The sequence below is a fragment of the Pelodiscus sinensis genome, chromosome 14, assembly GCF_052426305.1.
Source record: "Pelodiscus sinensis isolate ZL-2025 chromosome 14, ASM5242630v1, whole genome shotgun sequence".
NCBI classification, from domain to species: domain Eukaryota; kingdom Metazoa; phylum Chordata; order Testudines; family Trionychidae; genus Pelodiscus; species Pelodiscus sinensis.
The window spans coordinates 18,379,796-18,398,218 of record NC_143065.1 but is presented as its reverse complement, the minus strand read 5'-3'; the positions used below and the strand labels follow the sequence as shown (position 1 = coordinate 18,398,218).

The 18,423-nt window shown below is 43.2% G+C and overlaps 1 long non-coding RNA gene across 1 annotated transcript in view; it reads left to right on the top strand.

Moving 5' to 3' along the window:
• Window positions 1-16,439, top strand: part of LOC142818323 (uncharacterized) — a 39,343-nt gene extending 22,904 nt beyond the window's left edge. The window contains exon 3 of the long non-coding RNA XR_016350654.1: window positions 14,845-16,439. This is a non-coding gene — a long non-coding RNA (uncharacterized LOC142818323). The remainder of the gene's footprint in view (window positions 1-14,844) is intronic.
• The last annotated feature ends 1,984 nt before the right edge of the window (window positions 16,440-18,423 follow it).

Sequence of the window (18,423 nt, the reverse complement as noted above, 5' to 3'; positions counted from 1 at the left end):
TGTATGTATGTATGTATGTATATGTATGTATGTATATATATATGCGCTATTGCTCCAGCAGTTCGATTACAAACTAATTTCAGACTGTGGGCCAAATGGTACAGAGCCATTTACATTCATATTAAACTAATTAATGTCAGTAATAGTTGGATTGGGTCCCATGCATAGAACAGCTACAGTATCAGGGTCCTACTGATTGTGCCAGTTTGGGAATTTATTTGTGTCAACTTGTGAATTTCGTTTGGTGTCTGCATGGTAGAGTAGAACCCACATTTTGTATTGATCATACTTGGTGTCCTCTGTTAATGGCCATTTGATTTGGTATACACATATTCTGCTTGTTATCAATAACAAGGCAGGACAGGAGGAGGGCTTGTATCTCACCTTGGCTATGTCTACACTACAGTTTTGTTGGAAAAACAGACATTTTCTGGAAAAACTTCACTTACATCCACACTGCAATTTCATTCTTTCGAAGAAAAAAAATCAAAAGAACAGAGGGGTTTTTCCAACATTAGTAAACTTCTTTCTATGAGGAAGAAGCCTTTTTCCAAAAGAGAGTTTTTGGAAAAAGGCATGTGTGGATGGGGAAGAGGGAGTTCTTTTGAAAGGAGAGAAAAGAGGGAAAAGTACAGGTGTCCTAGTGGCCACTCCACCTATAGTAATCATAGCTTAAATGCGAGATAGCATCCATTCAGTGTGGATGCTATCTTTCGAAAAAGCAGATTGCTTTTTCGATGCGCTTTGGCAGTGTGGATGCTGTCTTTCAGAAGAAGTTTTTTCAGAAGATCTCTTCCAGAAAACTTCTTCCGAAAGAAGCCTGCAGTCTATATACAGCCCTTGTGAGCAGCAACATAGGAAGTCTTCCAGACAGCAACCATGGACTAGTTGCTTTTTATATACTGTAATTACTCGTTTAACACGTGCCCGCTTAACGCATTTTCACAATAGCATGATTTTATTTTTAGGGAACGTTTTTCGAATAACATGACAGTCCCCGAAATAACAAGAAAATAGTCAAGTGGCGGACTACTTCATGCAGCGGTATAAATTGGTGAAAACAGTGGTAATACGCGTGAGTGGATGAATACCCGTGGTCACAGCGCTCCTCTGCTCACTCACACGTTTATCTTTGTGTTTTAACAAATCGCGGCAATTTGTGTTGCTAGTTATCTTGTGTTACTAGGTATCTAATGCTGACTTTGCCACCACCACCTGAAACGCAACCCCCACCTTTTCCATTATTTTTAATGGGAAAATTGACCCCGCATAACATGTTTTCGCTTAGCATGAACATTTTCAGAAACACATCTATGGTGTTAAATGAGGAATTACTGTACTCATCACCTTACAAAACAAGCGCCTTGTGCATGTGACCCCAGCATGAATGGGGCATGGGGCAGTAGACATCCTGTGTGCAAGCAGGGAGTAGGGGGAAATTAACTGCCAGAAAAGAGTGGGGGTAGGAACTGTAGACAGAGTCTGATGAGAGGTGTAGAAAAGGGAATAATTGTACTGTTCCCCTCCAGCTCAGGGGATCCCCCCAAATGTCTGTAATGTTTATGTAAATAAATGAAATGGCAGGGGATAGGGCTGCAACAAACTTGATGTGCCAGGGCTTCAAATTTTTCTCAATGGGCTTGCTTGAGTCCTTTAGTGCAGGGTCTTGGAAATGTGGAGGGCTCAGGACAGGAGGTTGGGTGTGTGCCTAGTGCAGGAGTCAGGTTTGGGGCGGGGGACTGAGGAGGCAATCAGGGCAAGAGGTGGGGATGCAGGAATTAGAGTGGGAGGTGGGGGGCCCAGGGCAGGGGGTGCAGGAGTCATAACAGGAGGGTAGGAGGTCAGGGGCTCAAGGTAGGGTGCAGGGGAGCAGCCACCAACTTCTCTCTGGGGCAGGACTGGACCAGGGCAGCAGGGCCATGGGGGCCAGTTAGCAGCTACTCCCTGGTGCAGGCCGGGTATTGGGGGCTGTGTTGGCTGATCAGTGGCTGCTTCCCAAGGCTGGGGCTCTTGCTGCCCCCCTGTGGTCATTCATGAGTATAACTGTCCCTGCCATCACACCCCTTCCTTTCCCTTTGCTGAGAAACAGTCACATTCCATGCACATCCCATTGTCTTGGCACAATGAAACCATGGCCTTGCTTTAAGTTATGATAAGAGGAAGCTGCATACCAAATTTGGTGGTCTTAGCTCTTACTGTTTAGGAGGTGTACTTTAACAAATGGACTTGCAGACGAACTTGCAGGTGAACGGATGGACACTACACACACAAACACAGACTTACAAACTCAGATATTTAGTAAATTATGCTAATATTGAGAAACATTATCAACATTGTTTGTATTTTATTGTATTATTGATAATAATCGAGTTTCCAATGAACATGTATGTATTTCTTGAAGCCATTGTGGTGAAAGAAAATGTCAGATAAAATAATATTTCTATAGTCCATTTTGTTTTTCAGGATTTTAAAGTTCTTTACAAGCATTACCATCTGGCTAGACTTTTACATGATTTCATCATCATAGTTTATAGTCAACCAAATCTATCAAAATCAGTTCACACGCCCCTAAAATCCAGCAACTTTTGGCTCAACTTGAAGAAATAGCTCACAGTAAGATGAAGAGGTTTTTAAGAGCTGATTCACTCTGTTTTCCCTTGGTGTTCTTGCTAATTTTTACTCAAGACTTTTAAGGCAAAAATAAAAATTGAGGGTGCCACTTTCTATCCTTAATCACACCTGAGTACTCTCTCAGGCCATGCTTAGACTGCAGGCTTCTTTCGGAAGAACCTTTTTTCGGAAGAGATCTTCCAGAAAAACTTCTGAAAGAGAGTGTTCACACACAAAAGCGCATCAAAAAAGCGATGCACTTTTTTGAAAGAGCATCTAGACTGACTGGACACTCTCTCACATAAAAGGCCAGTTGGAACCACTTCAGGCACGGCTTTCGGTCACCAGTTGCTTCCGAATGCTGGTGCCGGAGCCTTGCAGAGACACGTGTTTAAAGGGACCTCCCTGGACAGCCATTTCTCTGCTTCTGCTGTGTGCTTGCCTACCTCTTTGAGAGACAGCAAAGCTCTCGCAGTGCCTGCTGTGGTTGCCCTGCTCTTTTGGATACCACAGCTTTTCTCTTGGTGTCATGGAACTGGAGCTGCCCCTGGGCACACGATGGCCCCAAACGGCCATGCTGCAGTTTTTGCAGCACTTTGTGCCAGCTGCCTCCCTGGTCCTGCACGAGCTTGACCCCAAGCTCATTCTGGGCACCCTCTCCCTGATGGGAACTACACTCTGGCAACCGCAACCTACTTTGGAGAGGCGTTTCTGAAGGCTCGACACCAGTTTAGACTGGTGGGACCGGCTGGTCATAGAGCAGTGAGACAACCAGCATTGGCTCCAAAACTTCTGCATGTGGAAGGCCAGCTTTTTGGAGCTATGTGCCTGGCTCACCCCTGCTCTCCAGAGACACAACACCCACTTGTGACCTGCCATCTCCCTGGAGAAACGGGTCGCAATTGCCATCTGGAAGCTCGCCACTCCAGACAGCTACCGGTCGGTGGGCAACCAGTTTGGTGAGGGGAAGTCCACCATCGGGGTCCTCCTCATGGAGGTAAGGCACTCTGGGGGCTGCAGTCTCTGCAGTGGGGGGAGTCCTGGAAAAGAGGGACCCTCAGAAAAGACAGGTTTGGGAGGTGTGGGGGGTGGAGTGGGGGTGGGGAGAGCCCCATTCACGGGGCGGGGGGTTGTGCCTTTCCGCCCTCACACAGTCAGGTGGTCAGGCAGGGTACACAATGAATGTGGGGTTGTAGAATTACAGACAGAAAGGACCTCAGGATTCAGCCTCCTTGGTTTTTATTTGAGTCTAGCTGATGATGTGACATTTTCTATTTACTGAGTTTACATTCAGACACAATTTGGCTACGTCTACACTGGCCCCTTTTCCGAAAGGAGCATGGTAATTTCAGAGATCGTAATAGGGAAATCCGCGGGGGATTTAAATATCCCCTGCGGCATTTAAATAAAAATGTCCGCCGCTTTTTTCTGGCTTTTAGAAAAGCCGGAAAAGAGCGTCTACACTGGCCCCGATCCTCCGGAAAAAGCACCCTTTTCCGGAGGATCTTATTCCTACTTCAAATATTTAAATCCCCCGCGGATTTCCCTATTACAATCTCTGAAATTACCATGCCCCTTTCGGAAAAGGGGCCAGTGTAGACGAGCCCTTTATGTTTAGTATGTATCGTTTTCAAGCCTGCTAGGAGTTTCCCCTAACACAGAGTTCAGAGAAGAAGGAACATTACTTATATCTTACCCCGGTAAAAGGCATCAAATCTGGGCCTACTCACTACTATTGCTTTCTGCTATCACACATGAATTTCAGTCCAGAACTTCGCACTCTGCTTTCCAGACATGCAGGAGTTGAGTGCTTCATGGTCATGAATAGGGAGGCTCAGGATAGAGTCTCTCTCCTTTTTTCTGGACTGAGGGCACAGAACCATTGCTTAGCCTGCTATATGTGGCCCATAATCCAGGGGGCTTCACTGTATGCTGGGGTTGTATCCTGATCCTACTGAAGTCATTAACAAAACTCCCATTGGCTTCAACAGGAGCAAGTGGATGGCCTTTATTGGAGACATTCTCAATGCATTCATGGTTCATAGAAAATCCCAGTAATCAATCCAAAAGCAAAGTGACAGCAAGTTACAATATTACAACTCAGTACTACCAAGCCAACAAGCTGGCTGCTGTCTTCTAATAAAATATCTTATTCTCTTCTTTAACGCTTAGCTAAGTGGTCAGCCATAGCAACTGTTTGGCATTTGGTCCACACATGTTCAACGTTAGAAGAGATTCAATGAGCCCATGAATTGGCATCTGCCTCTGGGCTGCCTCCATTCTTTGTTTGGTGGAATTTTATCCAGGATATTGCAAGCCACCCAAAGAACTGCATTTGCCAGAATGTCCTATGGCATTCTCACGACATGCCCAAAAAGTACAAGACACTTTTTGTGGACAATGGCCCCAGTAAACACCTGCATTATAAATCAAGTCATTCTCCTTTATGCCCAATATATGACATGGGCAGCTGATGAACCTCTGCTTTGGGGAGGGTAGCCTGCTGGCCGTGCCCTTTCTGCCAAAGGCCTCATCCCCTACACACCAGGACCCGGAAAAATACCACCCACCTTAACAAGAAGAGTCCTGAGAGCCCCCTGATATGACCAGAGGAGCCCCAGTCCATGCCAGGCTGTTGTGAGCACAGCCCCAGCACTGGACCAAGCTCCTTTCCCAAGTGTGTGCTGAGCCACCGGGCCACTGCTCCTGAAGGCCAGGCTGGCACCAGCCCCAGGCTGAGCCTCCAGCCCCCGAGCTCCTGGGCTGGGAGAAACCGCTGCCTCCCCCAGCACTGGGACAGCCCCAATGCTGACCAGAGCCCCTGCCAACCACAGGAAGAGCTGCTCTTCCCCGAACCCCAGCACCAGCCCTCCCAGGCACCAGGCTGAGCTTCTGGCCCTCATAGCAACAGGCTGGCCCCAATGATGGCCCAAGCTCCTTAGCTGAGCTGCCAAACTCACTGCTCCTGAAGTGCCATCCCCCCAGCTGAGTTGGCCAAGCCAGTCCCTAAGCCAGGCTGAGCCACTGGCCCCCTAAGTCCCAGCACAGGGCTGAGTCACCAGCCTCCCCAGCAACAGGCAGCACCTGGCCAACCAGCCTCACCTCCCCTGCCAGATATTCCCAGCTGAGCGCTTGCTGGCTTGCCATGTCCCTGGTCGCTTCCTCTCCCAAGAGGAGGACAGACATGGTGAGCAGTGGGGACTCCCAGAGGGGTGGTGGTGACAGTGTCACTGTGGCCCAGGTGTTCAGTGGTGGGTCAGCGGCAGGGAAGGCTTAGCCTTCCCATGCCTATCATGCCCAAAATATATGATGGTGGCATTGTGCAGAAAGTCTCCAACTTTGCCCTTCTTAGCAACATAGTGTCCACATTTCATAACCATACAACAGTATGAAGATAATACAGCTCAAATTGGTCCTGAACTTGGTTGTCCTGCTGAGATGCTGTTGATGTAAATGCCTCATGGCAGTTGGTGCAATACTAATTTGAAGGAGAACCTCCGCGTGAGAGTTACTGGAACTGGAGAGTGTAGAACCCAAATAGGAAAAGCTGGAAACTGCTTTGACAATTTCATTATTCAAAGAGATTGGAGCCATAAGTGGACCTGGTCCTAGATTTTGCAGTTACATCTTTGCTACTTTAGCTGATTTCTCCTCCATATGCTGGAGTACCTCCCAAAACGTACTAGGGCTGTGTACTAAAAGAGCAAAGTCATCAGCACAGTCAAGGTCTGAGAGCAAGAGATCACCAATCTTAATGCCTGACCAAATGCTGCTTTATTACATCCATTGCCCAAGAAAAGAGTGCAGGGACCAAGATACGGCCCTGCCTGACAGCAGACACTGATATAACAGTTGCCTACATCCTATTCCTAAGATAGCCAGAGGCAGTGGTTCCATTACGTAGGTTGCTAATCAAGTCCAGCAGAGTTGTTGGGACTCCTATGCCCTTTAAAGCCTTCCGTAGAGTGACTCAAGTCAACTGAATTAAACACAGCCTTAAGATTGACATATACTATGGCCAGGGGTTTCTTGAACTCATGGTGTATCTCTGACAACAACTGAAGGGCCAAAGTAGTATCTAATGTGGATCTATTTCTTGTGAAGTCTGATTCTTGGGGGCGAGCTTCTGATGTAGGAGGGGTGCTAAATGCAGCACCAAAACATGCACAAACACTTTCCCTGGCACAGGCAACAAGGTGATTGGCCTATAACTCTTGAATTCACAGTGTGGTCTCTAGTCCTTGTAAAGTGAGATCAGATCACAATATTGTCCTTCCAGGAGACTGGCAAGGTTCTAGTTCTTCATATCAGATGAAAGGTGGCCAGAAATGATTCCGCTCCTGGGTCAACGGCACATTTTGGCAGCTCGGACAAGATGCCATCAATGTGTCTGTTTTTCAGTTTGCAGAGGAGATGGCAAAGTTAGTCTGTCAATACAAGTGTTTGGATCCAAAAGCATAGTGACTGCCCAACTCTGAACAAGTGGCAGCTTGAAGATGGTTCAGGATGCCTCTAAGTGAAGCCTCTAACGTTCCTTAAATATCTGTGAAAGAAATTCAGCTATCAGCTTCTATACTCAGTCACTGCCTTATGTTCTTCATCATTTTGTGTTTAGTGTATTTCTAACCAAATTGGAGTTTTTCATTAAATATTACATATGAAATTCAGGAAAGAGAATAACTGCTGCCAATTTATGGCCAAGATGTGATCAAGTATAGAAGAGAACAGGGTGGAGTATAATAGATAAAGTTCTGGCCTTTGCTCTATGGGGTGTGGTTTGAAACAAACTTTACTGTAGCAGTTCAGGCTATGTCTATACAACAGGGATCTATCGGAAAAAGGTACGCAAAGTGCAATTTGAGTACCTTTTTCTGATAGTTTTTTTTGGGAAGAGGCTTTTCTGAAATTTGGCCCATATACACTTCCTCATAGGAGGAGAAAGACAGGGCTTCCGAAAGAGCACGACTGCTCTTCTGCAAAAAAAAAAAAAAAAAGCAGAAGAGCAGACGCATTCCCTGGACGTGGCAGAGTTTTTCTGGGATACCTCTGGTATCCCGGAAAAACCTCATAGTGTAGACATAGCCTCAATTCATATAATAAAAACAATTACATGGTAGCAGAATTTGATGCATTATGCCATCTCTGGAGAGTCAAATATAGTGTTAAGTTTGTTCTCATTAGCTATAAATTTTCAAAGCAATTTTTGCGGGGTTTTAAGATATAGCAGCAAGAAATACCATTCCAATCCATTCTATAGATATAGGGATGACACCAGGCATTATTAGAGCTGTGTTGGGGGTGGGGGAGAGGACAGTGATTAAAATAGATAAAGATCAGAGATGGGGCTCATCCATTTTGATGACTCATCACAGGGCTCGATGTTACATATTGATATGTATTGCATCATCTTGTGACGATGCGCTGCTGCAAAAGGAAGAGAATGGGGACATATGGAGAAATCCAAAAGAAGTCCATGGCCCCAACCAGTCCTCAGCCAAAGAAACAAAAGAACATGATTTGGGTGTAGAATGCAAAGCTGGGGAAGGATTAAATCCTGCTCCTGCCCCACTCCCTCTTCTAACAAGATGAAGAATATTTATACAAATGTGGCTCTGTGTGGGGATCTCCCCTGGAAAGTTTTGAAAAAACACAGGACATTTCCAAGATTTAATGACATTTCCAAGAAGATATTATGTGCAAAAATCTCTATGAATTATTTATCAACCTCTTTCCCCACAGGACAGGGATTTCATGGTGTCTGTCTTATTCAAGGGTTCTTAAAGCACCCATTACTGTTGTATCTGAGTACCTAGTTCAGGATCTCCTCCTTCCCCCCTCTCACTGGTAGTAATAGAGTACCAACTGGAAGGACAGACCTTTTTTCAGAGGCTAGAGAAGGCAGGAAACTCCTTCCCGGGTTACCTGCTTTTGCCCCTGTCAAATGCTGATGCTGCTCGCCTACTAACAGGAAATGCTGGACCCTCAAAAACAGTTCATTTGTTTCCAGTTGCTCCCAGTTCAGAATCCCCTTCCTGGTGGGTTCTTCAACAATCAAAGTTGTTTTTCCTCTAAAGTCAGGAAGAGAATGAGGAATGGCAGCTCTCTTTCTGCTTTTAGCCCTCATTGTAAACCCCTGGACAGAACTGTTCAATTTTTTTTCCAATTAAAATTTTCACATTGTGTTTCCTTTTAAATACTCCCTGTTTCTTTCAAATTCAAAATAAGAATCCAAAACCTTAGCTGATCTACAATTTTAGGAATCTTATTATAGCTGTCTTATTATAGCATGCCCTTCCAGCAGGACTGTGAACCATTAATAACTACTCTCTGAGAATGGTTATCCAGCCAGTTATGCACCCACCTTATAGTAGCCCCATCTAAGTTGTATTTCCCTAGTTTATTGATAAGAAGTTCATGTGAGACTGTATCAAATGCCTTACTAATGTCTAGATATAGCACGTCCACCGCTTCTCTCTTATCCACAAGACTTGTTATCCTATCAAAGAAAGCTATCAGATTGGTTTGACATGATTAGTTCTTTACAAATCGCCTTATTTTCTTCCAGATGTTTGCAGATGAATTCTTTAATTACCTGCTCCATTTTCTTTCTTGGCACAGAGGTTAAACTGACTGGTCTGTAGTTTCCTGGGTTGTTCTTATTTTCCTTTTTATAGATGGATTTATAGGGTTTAGGAAAAAAACAGAAATCTTGCTGAAACCTGTTATAGATATTGTTGGATGGGAGACTGAAACAGAAGGATAGACAGGCCAAGTAGTGAGCAAACTAAGTAAGCATGTGTGGATATAAGCAAAGGGTTTGTGGACTGAAACAGATGTTGTATGCATTTTATTATGCAAACAAAAGTAAACCACAATCATAGGTGCTGGAAGCAGGAGTGCAGGGGGTGCTGCAGCAATCCCCTGACTTGAAGTGGTTTCCATTACATACCAATATTATATATTGTTTCAATGGCTCTCAGCACTCGCACTATAAAAATTGTTCCAGCATCCTGTGTTAGTAGTTCGAGCACTTACTGATGTGGTGTCTCCTGCTGGTCTATCCAAGAATTTGCTCTTCCAGCCCTGGAGCACTCCCTGTTGGCCAGTGTCTGACACTCAGTTATCTGTCTTCTTCTGTACTACTTCTGGCCCTGTGTCCCTCATGGCACATGGTGCCCCTTTTCTCACAGTGTTGCCCCATTCCAGTGCCCTGATAGTCTGGGGTCCTCCCCAGGATCTCCACACCTGCCTTGCCTCAGTGACCCACTGTCAATCATCATCTAGCCCCTGCATCAGGGGTAATCTGCAATGTGAAATGCCACTCATCATTGGTAAGGTTGTGTGGACCTTATGCCTTCTCCTGCCCTCTCAGCCCTAGTAACCCCAGACACCTTGAAAGTAAGGCCTCAGCCTAGGGATTAGTTTTACCAGAGCACCCCAGAAGTGCTCTGTCTCAGGTACCCTTTATAACTTTCCAGCTAGAGCAAGTGTGTGTGCTCCATCTTTCTAGGAGGCCTTTTTATAGTTCCTAGCCAGGCCCTGATTTGCTGTCTATAGCCCTCTTCTGATTGGTATATGGTCCCAACCATCTCCGAGGGCTGGGTTTAAAACCCTTATTCCAGAGGAGAAAGTAACTTAAATTTCTTACAGATACTATCCTACCACAGCAGAGGTGCAGGGGGTGGGGAGTTAGTGATACAACAACACCTGTAAGAAATTTAAGTATGGGGTGGAATGCAGGGTGCTTAGGGCAGAGGGTTGGGGTATGTGAAGGATGCAGGAATTAGGGCAGGGGCCTGTGGTTGGGGATGCAGGAGTCAGGGTTGAGGGGTATGAGGAGGGGCTCAGGGCAGGGGTCTGAGGGTATGAAGAGGGATTCAGAGCATGGGGTATGAGGAGAAGCTCAGAGAAGAAAGTTGGGGGTATAAGGAGGGTGTCAGGGCAGGAGGGTATAGGTGGTGCAGGATTCAGGTCAGTGGGCTCAAGGCAGGGGGCTGTTTGAGTGTGAGGAGAGGGAGCCATGATCACCATTTCAGGGGGAGAGGGGCGGTACTGCAGCCACACATACCAGTCTCTGTATGTTGCTTTTCCTGTTTGCTGTGACTAGGGAGTGAGGGGAAAGTGCAGAGCCTGCTGTGTTCCTCCTCTGCCCCTCCTTGGACAGAGAGGAGGGAGAGGAATGCAGCAGGCTCTGCACTTTCCCCTTCCTCCCTAATCACTGCAAACAGGAAAAGTAATACATAGGGGCTGTGTCTACACTGGCCGCTTGAATTTCCAGAAAAGCACTGACGATCTAATGTAAAATCATCAGTGCTTTTCCAGAAAAACTATGCTGCTCCCATTCGGGCAAAAGTCTTTTTCCGGAAAACTGTTCCGGAAAAGGGCCAGTGTAGAGAGCACAGTAGTGTTTTCCGCAAAAAAGCCCCGATCGCGAAAATAACGATCGGGGCTTTTTTGCGGAAAAGCGCATCTAGATTGGCCACGGACGCTTTTCCGGAAAAGCATCCTGCCAATCTAGACGCGCTTTTCCGAAAATGCTTTTAATGGAAAACTTTTCAGTTAAAAGCATTTTCGGAAATTCATGCCAGTGTAGACGTAGCCAGGGAGCTGGTATGTGAAGCTGCAGCCCCTTCCCCCTCCCTCCCAAAATGATGGTAGGGGAGGCTCAAGGACGGGGCAGTCCCAAATGGGGTGGGGCACAGCCAGCCCCTTTAACCTGCCTGGCTGCCTGCTGCTGAGCATGGCAGTCTGCAGAAAGCCAGGAGCCAGGCTGGGAGTGCCCCATCCCTACCATTGCTAAGTGCTCCCGTTGGCCAGCTTCTTGCCAGAGCATCACACTAGGGCTCAAGAGGTTACTTTAATCTCTGCTTGTTTCACAGGAATGGGATGACTGCTCCCCTACACACAAATAAAAGAGAAACATTTTTAAATAGCTTAGTACTTTTTAAAAGATAAATATATATTTCTGCTTATGATACAATTAAATCAGATCCAGTTTTTAACCTTTTTTTACTATAAAGTAATCTTTGTTCCTTTGAGGTCATCTTTTTCATGCAGTCTAAGGAAATCCTGAAAAGTTAGGGTGTGAGCTTAACAGGTCCTGAATACCCTGACTGCAATTTAAATCAATGGCACTATTTGGAGTTTCATAAAGCTTGCCCCAGAAAGAGAGGAGGAAGGGGAGTGAAATAAGGATGGGTCATGGGTTGTTTTTCAAGCATGTTATACTGAGTTAGACGGCAGTCCCACTTTCTTATCATTTAAGGCCCAAATGGGCAACTGTGATCATCAAGTCAGACCTTCTGTATTACACAGGCCATCAAACTTCCCATAATAATTGCTAGAACAGATATTTTAGGAAAACTTCCAATCTTAATTTTAAAATGTTCAGTGATGGAGAATTCACCATGACCCTTAGTAAATTATTCCAGTGGTTAATTACTGTCAATGTTAAACATGTATAGCTTATTTCAAGTTTAAATTTGTCTAGCTTCAACTTTCAGCCATTGTATCGTGTTATACATTTCTCTGCTAGATTAAAGAGCCTGTTATTAATTATTTGTTCCCTATGTAGGTACTTACTGAATATAATCAAGTCTCCTCTTAATGAGGAATCCAGGCTACTAAGTTATGTTTTCTGTTCCTTCTGTCATTCTTGTGGCTCTTTGAACATCCACCAATTAACCCTTCTTGAATTGTGAGCACCAGAACTGGGCACAGTTTTCCAGCAGTGGTGACACCAATACAGCAGTACAATAATCTCTCTTTTCCTACTCATGATTCCCCTGTTTATTCATTCCAGGATTGCATTAGCTCTTTTGGGAGGTCACATTTAGTTGATTTTCCACTATGATCCTCAAATCTTTTTCAGATCTCAATATGACTGAAAGTCTAACTCAGTTTCAGAACTTCAAACACTTATTACCAACTTAATATTTTAATGCTAATAGAATTATCTTTTTATTGGAGGAGAGAAGGGCAGTGGAAGTTTGCCTGTAACTTTAGTATGGGTGACAGACCAAGGAGGTAAGTCAGGTTCTAGTTTCTTCTGTGTAAGCACATAACTGCTGCAACATCTGAAACCACGTTCTTCACTGCAAAAGGTGGTTCAGAACAAGTATGAAACCAAAAGTGACTGCCACATACGGGATGCTTGTGGGTTTCTGAGCAGAAACACTGTCACGGTTGCTAGTTATGGAAAAGTTTCTTAAAAACATAATATAATATTAATCTAGTAAAGAAGAGGCCCTGAAACATTAACACATAATTTTCATCTCTCTCCTCAGCTGGCATCACTAAATCCATTGTCAGCTGGTAAAATAACTGAAAACATCAGACTAAATTCTGTTTTTTTATTTACCAGTGTAAATCTTTAGACTCCCACTTCAGTTCAAAGGCAAAAATTCCATTGTTTTCTGTGGTTCAGGACTAAAAGGCAAGTTTAATGGAATGAGCCCAAGCTATTTTTGTATTTTAAAAGGATAAACTACACCTGAAAAAGAAACCATGGGATTTTTCCACCATGCTTATAAACCCAGACTCAGCTAAACTACCTTTTTTCAAATTCTCCAAAAAGATTCATTTTGGGCTGAGACTGACCAAAAGATAAACAGCGCCTAATAGGAATTAGGATAAACACCTAATAGGAATGTTGATAGTAATGTGACACTAGGTTGCTAAGATAACTGACATCTACAACATGAAACAAAATACAGGACTATGTAGCACTTTAAAGACTAACAAGATGGTTTATTAGATGATGAGCTTTCATGGGCCAGACCCACTTCCTCAGATCAAATAGTGGAAGAAAATTGTCACAACCATATATACCAAAGGATACAATTAAAAAAATGAACACATATGAAAAGGACAAATCAAATTTCAGAACAGAAGGGGGATGGGGGTGGGGGAAGGTAAATGTCTGTGAGCTAATGATATTAGAGGTGATAATTGGGGAAGCTATGGTTGTGACAATTTTCTTCCACTATTTGATCTGAGGAAGTGGGTCTGGCCCATGAAAGCTCATCATCTAATAAACCATCTTGTTAGTCTTTAAAGTGCTACATAGTCCTATATTTTGTTTCAGCTACACCAGACTAACACGGCTACATTTCTATCACTAATCTACAACATGATTATTGTTTAGACTATTAATTTCTTAGTCTATTTCTTGTTGGCTTCAAGAAATTCCTTTTGAAAAGGATAGCAATTAATTAATACTTTGTGTTTATATCCTAGGAGGTGGGGAAGAGGCAGGGTAGGGCAGGGGTTTGGGAAAGGGGTGGAGTGGAGGCAGGAAAAGGTGGGGCCAGGAATTGGGGAAAAGGGTGGAATGGTGGGGGCAGAATTGGGGGAAGAAGAGGGGACAAAGCACCCCCCAGTTAGAGGGGAAGTCAGCACCTACGCCAGACAGTCTTCAAATTCTTCTCAAAGTAGAACAAGATATTACATTGACTTAGATTTAGACACTGTATGCTGTTGTGTGTTGTGCAGTCAAGTAACTTGAATCTATTAAAAGTATGCTCCAGCTGTGAAATCACTGCCTCCATAAAAATACAGTTTTACCTGTGGTTAATGCCAAGAAGAATCCACAGCTTCTGCTATCAGAGCATCAAAATATGTTGTTTATTGCAAAAAAAAAAAAAAAAAAAAAAGCATTTGCTGCAATTTAAAATATACAGTCAACAACACATAGCTAAATCTAGATAATAGAAATCCTGGAGAAATTTGAGCTAAATCTGTCTGGATTATAGTTGTGGGATTATCTGAATGCTAAATTACTGTATATGTTTTACTCACAAAGATGAAACACGATAGCACAGGAAGATGGATGACTATGCAGATCATAATAAAACCCACCCCCAACAGATTTCTTTACACACTGGGTAAACAATTCCTCTCAATTTATCAAGCATTCTGGATTGAATTAATGTTGTCATTTATTTTGTTGTTGCTCTGCTGGGGAATATGTTTTAGCTTGAATAGCTTTGTTTGTACCAGAAAAGCAATGAGGGCTTTGTTTGTGTGTCCTTGTTTACAATACATACAGGCAACAGCATTAATTGGCTGCTTTACTGGTGTTACTAAATTAAAGAAAAATAACTAGTTTTGTTTGTAACCAGAAAAACACATTATATCTGATGTTTAAATAAAAGATTAAATGTGTCTGTCGTATAAAACCTTCTTCTTCCCCTCTCCCTTTGTTTACACACAATTTTTTTCTGGCTTTCTAAGGATGTACAGTGAATGAACCTGGATTGACCTGACACACAGCAGCGCTCAAACTTTCCCCTGGAATGATTCACAGATGTGTGAGCTGTGACTAAAAAAAGCAAAAAGAGAAAATGCAGGGGACTGTAGAGGCTGACAGAGAATTTTGAAGATGTGAAATTATCTGAATAAGTATATCATTCCTGATGCTTCCCTTCTTTGCCAGGGTATTGCTTACTAATATACATTTCTGTTGTTGTTGTTTTTTCTTTGAAAATTACTAAGTAAATGGTGTTGATAAAGGAATTGCTTCCATTACTGAGCAATTTATTTGGACACTACATTTGTTCCCTTTTTTAAAAATTGCTGTTGAATTCAGCTATAAAGCAATTTGTGTTCATCAGGAAGAAAGATGCAGGATATCAGCCTGATATCAGGATCACAAGCACTTATTTTTTTAATGTAAATAACATATGTAAGTCTACATGCAAATTAAGGTTGGCCTTCAAGCTCCTGGCAAGTTGCCAATGCACAAGCTTTGGGCACCTCCTCCTCAAAGTGTTTTGATGAGTCTGACTTTATAAGAAGTTTGTATCAGAACAGTAGTGGAGAATGGATGCAAAAACATTGTTTTTAGTAAAAAAAAAAAATTGAGCCATGTATGAATGGATGTCATGGGTGATTTTTAACTTGTATTTTTTTTACATGGTTCTCAAGCTATGATTACAGACCAGCAGTGGTTTGTCTAGAAAGCCTTTTGTGGTATTCTGTAGAAAGAAACTTCTGTGCTATCTACACCAACGCTTAGTTTTTCCCTTTCCACATTGCTGCTACCAGTTCTCCTGTTCTGTAGTAGTAACAATAGGTACATCTAGTCTACATGCTTCTTTCGAAAGAGATCGTCTAGACAGCCACAACTTTTCGAAAAAGCCATCCAAAAACCCCGGTAATCTAGACATAGCCTAAGTCTCTAAGGTGCCACAGGACTCCTCATTTTTGCAAATACAGTCTAACAAAGCGACCCTTCAGAGACTTGTCACCAAAATGGGGGAGAGTTCTCAATCTAAGTCTTTTCTGTGCTGTCAGCCATTGCATAGGGCACAAACAAGGTTCACTCATCCCCGTCTATCTTCTTTGCCTGTCCTTCATGTTAAATCCCATCAATTTTCACTCCCTGAGTACTGTTTGCTGGCAGAATTTGTTCAGTGTGTCCCTCCAGCTGCCCAATGGCACACCTGCTATGACAGATGCTCTGATTTCATTCTTAACACATCCCAGATATTTTCGTCTTCTTTTCTTGATAACTTTAGATGTAAGGGGGCGTTGAACACTCTGAAGAGTCTCAGCATTTGTTATAAATTAATTCCATTTAATATTAGTGCAGCAGTATAAACAAATTAAAAAATTAATAAATCAACAAGAGCACAAGGGGAGGCAGTATGGCCTGATAATGCATTACTGATATACTATAAAGGATAGTTTTGGCAGTAGAAATGTCACATGAAAACTCCAAGGAATTAGCATAGGAAAGAAGAGCTCACCATCTTCTAGCAGTATAGCATACATACAGATTAAACTATTGTGATGTTTCGAATTACTTAGAGGAATGCCCAAAATGTTTCCCCCCTATTTATTACTTATGGAATCTACTCCCTTCTTGTATCCCTTCTTTTCTGTAGATCATTTACATCATTTAAATTATTCTCTCTGCAAAAGAAACTTAACCTTAAGGGATAAAAAGTAAAACTAGAAGGATTTTTTTATAAACAAAGGTATGTCATGGCTGCCATGAGCAATATCTCAGAAACTGGAGTAGTACTTTGCCAAACAGGAAATTAAATAAAATCAAACCAGATTCAGCAAGGCACCTAAGTGCAAGCTTGACTTTAAGCCTATCATTAGTCCAATTGAATTACTTGTGTGCTTTAAGTTAAGCATGTGCATAAGTATCTTGATGAGTCAGGATCTCAATTGCGCCATGAATCTCTCAACAAAAATCAGATTCTTCATTCAAATCTTTGTAAAGCAAGTGGCATGGAAAGCATCTTGCAGAGAGAGTAGATGGACTCACATTTTATACATAGTTGGTGCTTGCTTTTGTACAGATCTGTGGTATTTTTAAAGCAACGTCCACAGTTGTTGCTTTTTTAGGGCATATCTACAGTACAGGACAAAGTCGAATTAAGATATGTAACTTCTGCTATGCTAATTGCTTAGCTGAAGTGGAAGTAGCCTAATTTGGCTTTTGGTGCTGTCTACACAGCAGGAAGTCGAAGGAAGAACACACTTCTTTTGACTTCCCTTACTCCTCATGAAAACAGGGTTACTAGTATTGACCGGAGTGCCCCTCTCACTTCAAATTAGCTGTCTTAACTAGACCGCTAATTCAAACCCTGGAAGATCAACAGAGCCAGCTTTATCTTCCTCGGTAGTGCACACGTACCTTTACAGGTAGATTTGTATATTTTTATTGGCATAAAGTCACATATTATTCCATAAAAAGTTCAGCAGTGAATCATAGAATCATAGGATTGGAAGAGGCCTCAGGAGGTCATCAAATCCAACCCCCTGCTAAAAGCAGGACCAATCCCAACTAAATCATCCTAGCCAGGGCTTCATCAAGCCAGGACTTAAAAACCTCTATGGAGGGAAATTCCACCATCTCCCTAGGTAACCCATTTCAGTGCTTTGTCACCCTCCTAGTGAAATAGTTTTTTTTAATATCCAACCTAGACCTCCCCTACTGCAACTTGAGACCATTGCTCCTTGTTGTATCATCTGTCACCACTGAGAATGGACCCTCTCCCTCTTCTTTGGTACCCCCTTTTAGGTAGTTGAAGGCTGCTATCAAATCCCCCCTCACTCTTCTCTTCTGTAGACTAAATAAGTCCAAATCCCTCAGCCTTTCCTCGTAAGTCATGTGCTCCAGACCCCTAATCATTTTTGTTGCCCTCCGCTGGACCCTCTCCAATGTGTCCACATCCTTTCTGTAATAGGGAGCCCAGAATTGGATGCAGTACTCCAGATGTAGCCTCACTAGTGCTGAATAAAGGGAAATAATCACTTCCCTAGATCTGATGGCAATGCTCTTCCTAATGCACCCCAATATGACATTAGCCTTCTTGGCTACAAGGGTACACTGTTGATTCAGCCTCCCATCCACTGTAATCCCCAGGTCCTGTTCTGCAGAAATGCTGCCTAGCCAGCATCAGATTTCTTTTGCACAATCATCCAATTTGTCCAGGTCACTCTAAATCCTATACCTACCCTCCAGCACTCTGTAAACTTTCTGAGGGTACAATCTATTCCCTCATCCAGGTCATTAATAAAGATGTTGAACAAAACTGGCCCCAAAACCAACCCTTGGAGCACTCTACTTCATACCGACTGCCAACCAGACATTGAGCCATTGATCACTACCCATTGAGCCCAACAATCTATCCAGCTTTCTATACAGTCCATTTATCCAATCCATACTTCTTTAACTTGCTGGCAAGAATACTTTGGGACACTGTATCAAAAGTTTTGCTAAAGTCAAGGTACCATATCCATTGCCTTCTCCATGTTCACAGAGCCAGTTACCTCATCATAGAAGGCAGTCAG